Source organism: Rana temporaria, chromosome 5 (assembly GCF_905171775.1).
Source record: "Rana temporaria chromosome 5, aRanTem1.1, whole genome shotgun sequence".
In the NCBI taxonomy this organism is placed as follows: domain Eukaryota; kingdom Metazoa; phylum Chordata; class Amphibia; order Anura; family Ranidae; genus Rana; species Rana temporaria.
Genome location: NC_053493.1, coordinates 332420739 through 332435436, shown reverse-complemented (window position 1 = coordinate 332435436; position 14698 = coordinate 332420739). Strand labels below are relative to the sequence as shown.

General features: G+C 45.9%; 1 pseudogene; it reads right to left on the bottom strand.

Annotated features, from left to right (window-relative positions):
- Positions 1–6976: 6976 nt before the first annotated feature.
- LOC120941072 overlaps positions 6977–14698 on the bottom strand; it is a 115637-nt pseudogene continuing 107915 nt past the window's right edge.

The following is a 14698-nucleotide window of genomic DNA, read 5'->3' as shown; positions in this document are numbered from 1 at the left end:
GAAGGCATATTTTCTCAGTAAATGGCCAGAAAAAATGTCACAATGTTATTTTTTTTTTCCGATGCAAACGCACATGAATTATGTGACAATGTTATTATTTGTTTTCACTGCAAACGCACATGAATTATGTGACAATGAGAATGTTGCTTTGCACAGTAAACGCACATGTTTAATGACACATTGAGAATGTTTTTGTCTCTGGAAACGCACATGATTTATGTCACAATGAGAATGCATGAATGCACACCACTGTGGTCCCTAGCACAAACACATCACATGCACATCGAATTGGATTAGATCCAAGTACCCCCCCCCCCCCTTTGGTACTTGGGAGCAGTAACGCCCCGCCACGGCTCCAATTATGTCACTGTGCATTCATACACCATTCAGGAACCTAGGATGACTTTTCCCTGGTCCTGGGGATCCCTTCTCCACCAAAACTGAGGGGGACACCCTTATTTTGTCAGGAATGCCACCCCCCCACATTCACACATCATTCACACACATAAAGCAAATCATAAGTACAGTATAATAACCAAAAGTTTTAAATCAAAAAATCAAAAAAAAAAAGTACCCCTGGTATTTAAGTCCGGCGGCGAGTGCTCCGTCTAGGCTGCCCACGGGCAGGGGCACGGGCACGGGCACGGCCACGGGCACGGCCACCTGGAGGATCTTCACGGGGGGGGGGAGCAGGGGAGGGAGTATCTTCATTGGGGGGGGGAGCAGGGGAGGGAGTATCTTCACGGGGGGGGGGGAGCAGGGGAGGGAGTATCTTCATTGGGGGGGGGAGCAGGGGAGGGAGTATCTTCATTGGGGGGGGGAGCAGGGGAGGGAGTATCTTCATTGGGGGGGGGAACAGGGGAGGGAGGAGCCTCCCCTGGTGTCTGACCTCCGGCTGGCCTGCCCTCCAAGGCCACTGCTATCCTGGTCAGGCAGGCAGTGATGGCAGCCGTATTGGCCTGGCCAGCCCGGGTGTTCTTCTGCACAGCCCGGGTGTTGTCCTGCACAGCCCGGGTGAGGGCAGTCACCTCCTGGCCCACGCCTGTTGTGGCGGTATGCAGGGACCACAAACAGGTGATGACACCCAATGAATTGGTGGCCACATCACTGAGTGACTCCCTCATTACATCCAGGCTGTGCTCCATCTTGGCCATAGTTTTTTTGATGTCACCCAGACTGCGGGTCTGCTTGGCATTGTCCCTCAGCAGACTGGCCGGCATATGCTCAGACCCCACCCTGGTGTCCTGGGTCGCCATCCTGCCTGCCCCTGAGGCTTGTGGCCAGGTAGGAGGGGATAGAGTGACCCTTGTGGGTTGCGGCATGTTGTGGGAGGAGTGGGAGGGGCTACCCCTGATGGTGGCCTGACTGGTGCCAGCCTCTGGGGGATCCTCTGGGGTAGCCTCAAGGGGAGCCTCAAGGGGAGCCTCTGGGGTAGCCTCAAGGGGAGCCTCAAGGCTAGCCTCAAGGGTATCATCAAAGGTCATCAGATCTGTGGCAATAATGATTTCCCGGCCAATCTGGAGATCTTCTTCCTCCTCCCCCTCATCCTCCTCCCCCTCATCCTCCTCCCCCTCAGCCTCCTCATGAGGGGAGGTTTGGCCACTCCCCTCCCCTGGGGACTCCTCAGCAGCCTCCTGTCTTTGGGGTGGTGCAGCAGCCTGGCCTGATGGCCCAGCAATCTCCTGGTCATCTGTGGAAGACACCAAACAATCACAGGTTTGAGGATCCACACACTTGCCACATGTTCCCTTCCCCCACCCACACATGCTAATCACCAAAAAAACAAAAAAAAAACCTTACCTGGCCTCACAGGAACATCAGACTGATAACCAGGCAGGCCCACCACCTGCTCTGGCTCGAAACACCGGGCCACTGCCCATTCCTCCTCAGTCAGCCGGATGGGGCATGGTCCCCCTCCTCCAGTGCCCCTCCTATGCGCAGTGAGCTTGGCCACCTTATTGCGGACCACGCTCCTCAGATCATTGATCTTTTTCTTAATGCCAGCGGGGGTCCTCGTCTCCCCTCCCCCCGCCGCATTTATGTGATCTGTGATTTTGGCATATATCCTCTTCCTTTGGGCCGGGGAGGTGTTCCGGCTATCAGGCCCATGTAGATATCTTCCATATTGTATGACATACCTGGCTAGGATTTGCTTTTCAACATGTGAAAAATTCAGCTTCCTGCGTTTGGGGGCCATCACAGACACCACCCAGCAACAAGAAGCCAAACAGGACAAACACACAAAAATACACACACAAGCAGACAGCTACTACAAAGTCAAATACAAACACACAAAAACCAAACACAAAATCCAAGCAGAACAAAAAAAAATTACCAAAAACAATCAAACAAAAATTACACTTATCACAAACAAACAACAACTACTATCTACTACTCCTCCAACACTTCTCTATCAAACACAACTTACCAACAAACACTGACAAACTAAGAGCAGAAGCAAATTGCTCATGGAAGGGAACACAGGGAAATACTTTTGCAAATGAAGTGTGTTTGACTGGAGCTAGTTAAGCACAGTGCGATCCTCAAACTAAGTACACTTGGCCTTTTACCTATCTCACTGATTGCGCCAAGCAAAGTTCTGCACATGCGCAGTGAGCAGCAGATTCGTGCGCGCATGCGCAGTACGGCCGGACCTTCATTTGCATGGGGTCACGGCTCATTACAATGAAGCACGCCCACTTCCTTCCCACTTGCCATAACCCCGCCTTACGCCTCTGTATTTACGTTACGGCAGGCGCACTTTTGGGCGCAAATGCGCTGTGGATACGGCAATTACGACACCAACTTAGGGCGCCGTAACTTAAATGACATAAGTTAGTAAAAACTTATTTTGCGCCGCTGGCTGTGGATTTGGCCCTTAGTTTTTTGCAAAGATATTGGGGGCATTTCCTTGAATACACTTATGCATCAGACAGAGTGCTTTAAAAGCAATTATGTCTTTTATTGGCAACCAGTGAAGGTGAGATTGATTCCCAGGGTTTTATCCCTGTCACAAGTCTGGCGGCCGTATTTTGAAGGACTTGCAGACGGGTGATTTGGTACTTTGGGAGTCCCAGATAGAGGGCATTTGCATAGTCCAGTCTGGAGTTGACAATTGTTCCCACCACGACTGCAATGTCTTCTTTGGGAATAAAAGGAATAAGTCTGAGTAGTAGGCGCAGCAGATGAATGCGATCCGCTGACTACTGACCCTATTTGTGCATCCATTGTCATGTAGGTGTCAAAGATGACTCTGAGACTTTTGACTTTGGCGCTAGGGGTGATGGTTTCGCCCACAATGGGTGGAGGTGTCCAAGTTGTTGCCAGTTGATTTTTTCGACTGGCGTGAAACAGGAGAAGTTCTGTTTTTGAACTGCTAAGTTTAAGATAACTCTTTGTCATCCAGTCTTCTATCAAAGAGAGGGGTTTCTATAGACCGAGATGATGATCCTTTTTGTTGCAGATGCGAAAATACAGTTGTGTATCATCTGCATAAGAGTGGTAAAGTAACTCTTGGCTACTGATGATTTCAAAGAGAGGGCGGAGGTAGATGTTGAACAGCACTGGCGATAAAGGGGATCCTTGAGGGACTCCGCAGGACGTGCGTTTTTCAGAAGTGAAAGGCCCTAATTTCACTATTTGTGATCGGTTTTCCAAAAAAGAGGAAACCCAAGATAGATCACCTTCCGCGACTCTGGTTACTTCAGCTAGCCGAGTCAGTAATAGTTTGTGGTCTACCGTGTCGAGAGCTGCGCTTAGGTCCAACAGTACTAGAAGGCAAGATTCTCCTTCGTCAGCGGCCTCGAGAGTGTCAGCCCATATTTTGAGTAGTGCTGTTTCTGTCCCGTGTCCGGGACGGAAACCCGATTGAAATGGATCGAGCAAATTATGGGTGTCTAAGTGATGTTGCAGCTGTTGTTACCAATACTTTCTCCATTACCTTGGAGAGCACATTTAGGCCTGTTATAGGACGATGGTGTTTTGGGTCTTTGGGGTCGAGGGTGGGTTTCTTCAAGATAGGTCTGATTATGCCTTGTTTTAGGCAGGTGGGCACAATACCTTCCTTGAATGACTGGTTTATAAGCTGCGTGATCGGCGGTGCCAGGCTATCGGCACATTCCTTCAGCAGTTTGGTGGGGATGATATCATTCAGCGCTGTGCTGTTTCGCAGAATATCGATGATGGTTTTTGTGGCCTCGATGGAAATAGGTTTTAAAGTGAATGTTGTTGATTGCGGCGACTTTATGTGGGTGTTGGGCGTATGATTGAGGGGGGAGTTAATGGGAGTTCTATTTTGCTGAATGCTTTCACGGATTCTTTCAATTTTTTTAACTAAATAATCCGCTAATTCATTGCAAAATTCTTGGGTGTCAGAATTGGGGGCTTCAAGACAGACTGGATTAATGGTCTGGGTGACTAGCTTGAAGAGTTCGCGGGGACGGTTGAGGGCATTAGTAATGATATTGGAGAAATATTTTTTTTGGCTTTAAAGATTTCTTTGTGGTATTTTTTTGTTATTTCCTTATAGATGGTTTAGTTTTCCTCTGAAGAGCTTCTTTTCCAGGCTGCTTCCGTTCTTCTGCGTTCTTTCTTTAGCAACGACAGTTGGTCGTTAAACCAGCTGGAGTTGCTTTTCCTTGTGCGGATTTTGCGTTTGGGCGCTACTAAGTCGGCTGACTGTAGTAGAGCCTGGTTTATGGCATCCAGTGTTTCTGTGGCTGTTTGATGTGGTTGGATTGTTTTTATTTTGTTCCCTAAAGTGGTTTTGAATGGAGCTTCTTCTGCGATCTAGTCCAGTGTGTTGACACTGGTTTTAACGTTTTTGTTAAGGGGGCATTTATGGTAATTGTGAATTTAATTGCATGGTGGTCTGTCCATGGCAATGGTTCACTTTTTAGAATGTTTATTTCCAGATCTTGTCTGAAAATAAGATCGAACGTGTGACCTGAAGTATAGGCCCACATACTAGTTGCTGCAGCCCTAATCGTTCCAAGTGGTCAATGCAGGCGTCGGCAACGGGATCTTGTGAGGAGTTGGCCCAGAGGTTGTAATCCCCGAGCAGCAAAAGATGTTTGCTGTTTAGGGTGTAAGTGGAGATGAACTCTGTCAAAGGTGAGAGAAGCTGCGATTTTGGACCCGGTGGTCTATAGCAGAGTAGGATATGGACAGTCTCCTGGGGATTTGTTTGTAGTTGCAGAGTGAGGGTTTCCATGAATGGCAGTGGGTTTTGAAGGATTGGTTTGGAGATCGAGAGGTGAGTCTTGTTGATATACAGTAGATACTTTTTTCCTGTGCCATCACTGGTCGCCACTGTGCCATCAAACGCAGCCACTGTGCCATCAAACACAGCTACTGTGCCATCAAACACAGCCACTGTGCCATCAAACACAGCCACTGTGCCATCAATTGTCGCCACTGTGCCATCAAACGCAGCCACTGTGCCATCAATTGTCGCCACTGTGCCATCAAACGCAGCCACTGTGCCCATCAATTGTCACCACTGTGCCATCAAACACAGCTACTGTGCCATCAAACACAGCCACTGTGCCATCAAACACAGCCACTGTGCCATCAATTGTCGCCACTGTGCCATCAAACGCAGCCACTGTGCCATCAATTGTCGCCACTGTGCCATCAAATGTAGCCACTGTGCCCATCAATTGTCGCCACTGTGCCATCAAACGCAGCCACTATGCCATCAATTGTCGCCACTGTGCCCATCAATTGCCGTCAGTTTGCCCCCTTAAATACTGCCGTAAAATGCCGTAAGTTTGTCCTGTAAAATGCCGCCAATTTCCCCCGTAAAATGCTGTCAGATTGCCCCATCAAATACCACCAGTTTGCCCCCCCATCCGGCACTTACCTTTCTCGGGTCAGCCATCCTCCTCCACGCTCCCTCGATGTCTTCTCCCGCCCTCGATGTCGCTTCAGTCAATCAGGTGACCGGTAACCAGACCCGGTGAACCTGATTGGTCAGTGTTAACCAAGGAATGCACACCCTGTGCGCCCTCTGATTATCATTTGGAAGCCGATTAGAGCCCACAGGCTGTAATCGGGTAGCCGCTGGCTCTGATAGACACTTCCAAAACACACCCACTGCTGCTATTCAGATGGCCGGCGCTCAATATGGGGCTGATGTCTTGTCGAGCTAGTTCCCCTATCAATATGGTTCCCTGCTTGACTGCGCAGGCGCAGACGAAGTCCACGAAAATCTCCAAACCTGATCAGCTGTTCTTCAGGTGTACACGGTGCATGCGCGGCTCAGGGCGGCATCCAGGCTCATTCCTTACTATCTCCATGTACTTGGGAGGATGTTAAAAAAAGAGCCCGGAGACCGAGCGAGCCCACTGAGCCGTCCGAGCAAAGCGAGAACGTGAGGCCGACTGGCCACCTACAGCGAATTCCACGTCGCCCTGGAGGGGCGGCTACACCTGAAAACAGCTGATCAGGTTCGGTGATTTCCGTCGGCTCGGATTGCGCCTGCTCAGTCAAGGGGGGAACCATATCGATAGGAGGAACCATATCAGCAGATCAACGGCCACCTGAATAGTGGGCGGCAGCGGCGACAATGCATAGATTCATGCAATGCATGAATCTATGTATTGAGTGACGGGTGCAGTAGAGAGGGGGAGGCGCTCCTGCGCCCACTATGGACGCACCGCCACTGCTCTAATCCCCCTTTTCAGAACTTCATGAGGCTGGTTTACTTAAGGAGTTGAGAAGATTCACACAATAGATTTTGTAGATTAAATTCAGTTATCCAACAACGTGAAAAGAAAATATCTGTTTACTTATTTCATCTGCACAGGACTGGATAACTGATATAAATAGTCACACTATTTATAGGCAATAATCCCAAATGTGCATTTCCTAAGAAAATCATGTTCCCTATGGATGGAGGAATGATCATTTCAGGGCTGGAAACTCCTGGACAAGACTCAGTGTGCACATCTACTGAATAGCATTTCAAATGTCATTTTTGGTTTTCAATTCTGTTTATTCAAAAATACTTTACAGATGAAAATTCACATAACTGATCATCACATATTTAACAAAAAAACTTGTTTAAATTAATCATATTGTATTTTGTATAGTTGCCTAACAAATGTAAGTCATCAGCATTTGAACTTCATTCCGAATTACGGTTTCTGGAGGGTGAATTGCATTTGAGTCAAATGCATTGGTCATATCCCATCCATTGACAAAACCTATATTTAGGTCAGTGAAAACTATTTCCATTATGAAATAATGAATAGAAGCATGAAAATCGCTCATGGTTTCAAAGTTTTTTTTCATTTCACCCGTATTCTCAGTCTTAATGATAACTTTGGTTTGTGGACTTCTAAGAAAGAGGCGTTCAATAGCACGTCGTATATTAAGCAGCCGTCTAATAAAGTGATAAATAGGATATGATCTAAAATGTACCCCTATATTTAGTATAATCACAGTACGCTGATCACCTCTAATTAGGTCAATTTCTCGAGGAATAGTGCGCTCCTCTTTCCAGGACTGATATGAGGTAGTGATGAATGGATAGGTGTGCCTTTTCCAGGTTATCTTCATATTCCTATTCAGGTCCAAATGGAATATCTGATATGCCCAATTGTCTTCATAAAGGTTGAATTGTGTCAATGCTAAGGAAAGAAAATAATTTAAATTGAAGGCATGCACATAATTAAGTAAAATTTGTACTATATTACCAAAAGTATTGGGACACCTGCTGAGTTTTTGAGTTGGCCCACCCTTAGCAACTATAACAGCTTCAACTCTTCTGTGAAGGCTGTCCACAAGGTTTAGGAGTGTGTCTATGGGAATGTTTGACCATTCTTCCAGAAGCGTATTTGTGCGGTCAGGCACTGATGTTGGAGAGAAGGCCTGGCTCTGTCTCCACTCGAATTCATCCCAAAGGTGTTCGGTTGGGTTGAGGTCAGGACTCTGTGCAGGCCGGTCAAGTTCCTCCACCCCAAACTTGCTCATCCATGTCTTTATGGACTTTGCTTTGTGCACTGATCCAAATCATTTGACCCTTTAAATTTGGTGTGGATTTTAAAGGGGAACCTTATAACAAAATGCCTAAGGTCCCCCAGGATGTCAATACCAGATCTTTTGGGTCTTATATGAATTTTAAGAGGGACACCATGCAAACACACTCAAGAAAATACATGAGCCCCCACCCCTTAAAAGTCTAAACCAGACCCTTAACATAAGTGTAGCACAGGTCTATTACCAAAAGTTATCATTTTAGACATGTATTGTTTCTTAAGAAAAACAGTTATGCATTGTGGAATATACAAGACAATGAGGAAGCACTCATAATGTTAAATCAGGCTGGGAACTACAAACCCACAATGCCAAGCTACAAACACACAATGCCGAGTCACAGCACAGCCTGCTGGGTAAGCAGATAAAAGAACAGGCGTGGCCTGCTTTCTCTAACTCTGGACGCCATCCAACAACCAGCAAGAGGCCTGTGTGTGTGCCCAGGGTTGGGAGAGCCTGCGGCCTACAGCAGAGAGAGAGAGGATCACCTACCTCAGAGGGATCCTTGTGAGCAGCCCTGCCGATTGGGCAGGAGAACCAGCCAGCGCTTCAGAGCTTTTGAAGCCATCTGCCTTCCAGCATACCGGGAGGAGCAGCATGGTGCGGGGGTGCCATCTATACAGACAGAGTCCACAGCCAGCTGGGATCTAGAGTGGTGAGAAGGCATTTGCCTATCCATGTAGTGACTGCACTATTGTTAAGTGATTGCCTGCTATACAGACTGCCGATGAGACCTGTAGTCCCACTGCTGTGGATCTATTGCACCTGAGTATTCTATAGCTGGATCCTGGGGTTTTCTGTTTCCTTTTCCTCCATGCTGCAAGGTCAGCACTGTACTGTTCACTCACAGAAGGAATTACAAGTGGGGATAGTTTGCAGCTAAGTAATCAATCTCACCATATTCTACAGTTACTGTTTCCTTTGCTATTTTGGATTACAAATACATGCACCACATCACAAGCAGTATAATTAAGCTAGCTGAAGACAAGAAAACTGGAACTAGAGGAACTTTCAATACTTTAATCTTTCACAAGGCTTTACTGCTATACAATTGTGTATCACTCTGAACTTCAGTCTAGGGGGAGCCATTTAGCAACATACAGTTGGAACTTGTACTTGTATTATTGTTTTCACTGTTGTGTATTCTGCGTGCAGTGGCCTGTGTGCTGAGGTCTCAGTGTGGAGGTACTTCAATACAGGTATTAAGGATCTATTAAACTGTGCACCTGTTCACATATGCCCTTATCAGGTTGCTATTGGATACAGCAGCGTGACGTTATTGCTTTGAACAAATATCTCTGCCAATCAATACTTGTTGTGGAAGTGTAAGGGCTATGGGCTTATTGGACTAACCCAGATACCACCCCCCAATGTGAATGAGTATGAGGTACATAGTACCCCAATAATTTAGAAAAAAAATTGTAATCTAGAAATTAAGTCACCCGCATGCTTGAAAAGTATTTTTCAATAAATTTAACCCCCCCCCCCAAATTTCCTTGTTGTAAATATAACATCAAGCATGATGCCAAGTTATAATCAAAAGTGGTGCCATGCTCCCAAATGCTAATGTGCTAGAATCCATTTAAATCTGTTTGCATATAGTGTTGAGCAGAATATGCCATATTCGATTTCGCGATATATCTCGAATATATATTCGAATATTCGAGATATATTCGCTAAATTCGAATATTCGTGATATTTTATCGAAATTAAATGATTGCGATTTTTCGCTATTGCGAATGCGAAAATAATTGCGATTTTTTGATAACTGCGGTAGGAGCACTCTGATTGGCTCAGAATATTCGTGATATTTTATCGAAATATCGCAACATGCGAATGCGATATTTATTGCGCAATTTCGAGAAATGCTGGAGGAGCGCTCTGATTGGCTCAGAATATTCGTGATATTTTATCGAAATATCGCAACATGCGAATGCGATATTTATTGCGCAATTTCGAGAAATGCTGGAGGAGCGCTCTGATTGGCTCAGAATATTCGTGATATTTTATCGAAATATCGCAACATGCGAATGCGATATTTATTGCGCAATTTCGACAAATGCTGTAGGAGCACTCTGATTGGCTCAGAATATTCGTGATATTTTACAATACAAAATAATTGAGAATATTCGGCAAATGCGGAAGGAGCACTCTGATTGGCTCAGAATATTCGTGATATTTTACAATACAAAATAATTGCGAATATTCGGCAAATGCGGAAGGAGCACTCTGATTGGCTCAGAATATTCGTGATATTTTACAATACAAAATAAAAAGTGTTTTGCATTGGTGGTGATTCTTTACTCTATCCATCTGTCACAGCCGTTTGTCAATCAAACACCTTGAAGATTGAACACGTTCATGCTGCATGCTTTGGACTTTTTTTCACTTCACATATCAAAGACATTTTTATGAAAGATTATTTTTCTATTATTGGGACTATATTTCTTTATATATTTGTTTCACTGTGTATTTCACAAGTTATTTGCGCTTGCTTATTTTATAATTTGCCCACATGTCTTGTCACTAGACATATTTTTTATTCTTGTAGAGCGACTCCATTTTCTGTCTTGTATTAATTTATGTTGTATAACATTTTTGAGTTGCTGCTGTATTCTCCCCTTTTTTTAAGGTATGCGCAATTTTTTCCTTCTTACAAAAAATAATAATATCAAACATACAAATATTCATAACATACACATACACAAAGCCCCCCCCTTTTGCATCAGAGACAATCAGAGTTCTCCTACCACAGTTATCGAAAATTCGCAATCATTTTCGCATTCGCAATAGCGAAAAATCGCAATTTTTTTTTTTTCAATTTGGCAACATAAAAGGATCGCCTCAGCTTAGCTACTCGGCCCAGGGTCTCTAATCATACCAGCAATGCTTTTAGACGTCGATAGGATGTGATCTGTTTTAAAAATCAAATTGAAAAAATGCGAATATTCGGAATTGCGAATATTCACCGCGAAATTCGAAATTTAGCGCGATTTCTCGAATATGCTATATTCGAGTCGAATATTCGCAATGCGAATATTCGTGAGCAACACTATTTGCATAGCAATTTTCAAACTCAGCATATCTTATCAAACCATATACAACAGTAACAAAACAAACAATGCTTCAGTCCATCTAGATATGGTATGTATCTCGATCAGTGTTTCTCAACTCCAGTCCTCAAGGCGCCCCAACAGGTCATGTTTTCAGGCTTGTCATTATTTTGCACAGGTGATTTGATCAGTTGCACTGCCTTAGTAATTACCATAGATGTTTTATCTGAGGGAAATCCTGAAAACATGACCTGTTGGGGCGCCTTGAGGACTGGAGTTGAAAAACGCTGATCTAGAGCTATATAAACCCGACTGTCCTGAAGATGCGCATTGATGTTTTTAGATTTAGAGAAGTAATTGGGTACCAATATAAAGAAAATTGGATTAAGATTTGTATGATCATTAGGGGGTGTCCTACTCCCATTCTACGGTTGGGTATAATTCTTGCAATAGATGTCCCCAATTTTGGGGGTAATGTTTTAACAAATATAATATGCTTTTATTGATTGTAATAAACTTTATAGATTTATATCACCTCTGCCTCATATTGTGCCAATAAAGTTTGCCTTTTTGGAACAATGGCCCGGATTCAGAAAGAATTGCGCTCTATTTGCGGAGGCGCAGGGCAACGATTTTGCCCTGCGCCCCCGCAAATATTTTGTGCTGCCCTCGATTCACGGAGCAGTAGCTCCGTAAATTGCGAGGGCGCGCCGGCAAAATTGCCCGGCGTAAGCACGCGCAATGTAAATGATCCCGCCGGGGGCAGGAATCATTTAAATTAGGCGCGCTCCCGCGCCGAGCGTAGAGCGCATGCTCCGTCGGGAAACTTTCCCGACGTGCATTGCGGCAAATGACGTCGCAAGGACGTCATTTGCTTCAAAGTGAACGTGAATGGCGTCCAGCGCCATTCACGATTCACTTACGCAAACGACGTAAAATTCGAACGTCGCGACGCGGGAACGCCGGGTATAGTTTAGCATTGGCTGCCCCTGCTATTAGAAGGGGCAGCCTTACGCTAAACACGCCGTACGGAAACAACGTAACTTGCGTACGCAGGGGGCGCGCAACATTGTGAATCGGCGTAAGTATGCAATTTGCATACTATACGCTGACCACAATGGGAACGCCCCCTAGCGGTCATCGCAAGAATGCAGCCTAAAATCTGCGTGGCATAAGAGCCTTATGCCACACAGATTTTAGGCTGCAGTCGGCGTAACGAGTTCTCTGAATCAGGAGAACTCGTTACGCCGGCGCAAGTCAGCAATTGCGCTGCGTAACTATGGTTACGCAGGCGCAATTGCTTACTGAATCTGGGCCACTGTGTTCCATATGTTTTTGCTATACAGGTGTAGCGCTATTCTCATTGGAGTCGCAGAATTTACTGTCCAGGTCTTCCTTCTGCCCCACAGCCAAGCACACAACAGGTATATTTACTCTTTCTCCAAAGAACAGTCTAGGGGATGTTTTTATTTTTGGAGAACTTGCATAGGGATGACAGAAGTGGTGGAATACTCCAAACATAAGAACTATGTACAACTGAGGACATGGTTTTCCTTTCAGGACAAGCTTTGATGAAGTCCAGGCTTGTAACAAACAGTAGACTTCAGCTTAAGTAGTAGTAGAGGCAATAGAGCAAAGTCCCTTTAAAGTGGAGGTCCAGCTTTAAAAAAAATAAATAAAAGTCAGCAGCTACAAACACTGTAGCTGCTGACTTTTAATAAGCACACTTATTACCTGTTCAGGTAGCCCACGTTGTCAGCCGCCTGAGGCCGATTCGTTGATCGTGGCTGGTCCCGGCGCCGCCATCCTCACTAAGGGAAATGGCAGTGAAGCCTCACGACTTCACTGCCCGTTTCCTACTGCACATGCGCGAGTCGCGCATCGCTTTGTGAATGGGCGGCTGACTTCTGGGAGACACACAGTTCCCAGAAGTCAGCGCGCCCTATTCCCCAGAAGAGAACGCTAGGAGGACGAGACCGAGGAGCACCACGGACAAGGAAGAGGCAGATTAGGAAGATCTGCCTAGTAACAGCCATTTCTAGTAAGTATAAAACATTTTTTTTTTTTTAGGGTGGACCTCCACTTTAAGTAGGAAAGTGTCTGGACAGAGCTCTTCAGGACACCAAACAGTGTCCCCTTTAATAGACCTACAGCTGATTATAACAGGGCACCAGAGGGATAGCTACAGCACAAGATCCCAAATATGTTTCAATGTCTGTTCTCACAAGGTCCAAGGACAGATGGACCCTTCTTCCAATCTTTCAAGTGATGCCAGACAGATCTATGGCAGACAGATCCCCTCAGTCAGTTTTTCCAAGCACCCGGATCTCAGCATTTCTCCTTCACCCATCAGAGGCCTTCTTATGTCAGCTTGTGCCTGAGAGGGCAGCATGCCGCCCTCAGGCTGGACTCCTCTAAGTTGGTTAAAGACCCAGAGCTCTGTATGCTCCCAGATAAAAAAAAAAAAAAAACAGCCTCCCAACATGCCAGCAAGACCTGCCTTTCTGGAATAGGTGAGGGCTGTATCAAATCAATATTCATGCTGCCATCTACATAGCTTCACACCCATCATCCAGGAAACGTCTCAAGTTACCTGGATACAGAGGGAGCTATCCAGCAGCAGAACACACAAATCAGACCTAACTAAACAATCACAGCTCACTGGGTACAGTAAAGCCCTGTACACGGGATCGGTTTGTCCGATGACAAGTCCGATGGACTGTTTTCATCGGTCAAACCGATCGTGTGTGGGCCCCATCGGTTTGTTTTCCATCTGTGAAAATAAATAGAACATGTTTTAAATTTTTCCTATGGATAAAAAAATTATAGAAAAAAACAATCATAGCGCAACTGCCCCACCCACGACGTTTGAAGATCTCTGCACGGAGATTGGGACGCTCCCCCATGCGCTCTCCCTGACGTACAATATGCTGATTACACCACCAACCGACGACCCAATCCCCTGCATTGCCAAATGGGAAAGAGACCTTAATTGCCAATTCACCAGCAATATGATACACCACATACTCATCTTCACACATAAGTCCTCTCTGAGCTCTAAGGTGCAAGAGACGAATTACAAAATACTTACCCGATGGTATAGGACGCCCGAACTGCTTCACAAGCTATTCCCAGGGACAACCGACTTGTGCTGGCGCTGTCGGGAGGAGAAGGGCTCACTCCTACACATATTCTGGTCATGCAGTAGGTTACAGGACTTCTGGAGAGAGGTCCGACGCATAACTCAGAAGTTTACGGACCGAGTGTTGGGAGACGACCCGGCTTTTTTCTTGCTACACGCGGCGACCATTCCAGCTAGGATCTATAAGAAAACGGTAGTACGGCACCTGCTGGATGCGGCTAAGGCCTGCATCCCCTTGTGCTGAAAGTCCCTGCGCCCTCCGTCGGTAGCCCAGTGGCTCAGGAAGGTGGACGATATTGGCAGAATGGAGGACCTGATCCTCACTAGCCAGCATAGAAAGGAGACCTACAAAGAGACCTGGCAACTTTGGAATATGTTCAGATACTCTGAGGAGGGACAGAGCCTTAGGGGAGAAGCTCAGGACGTTGATCTGGTCAGCCCACGCGCAAATACCACGGCCTCT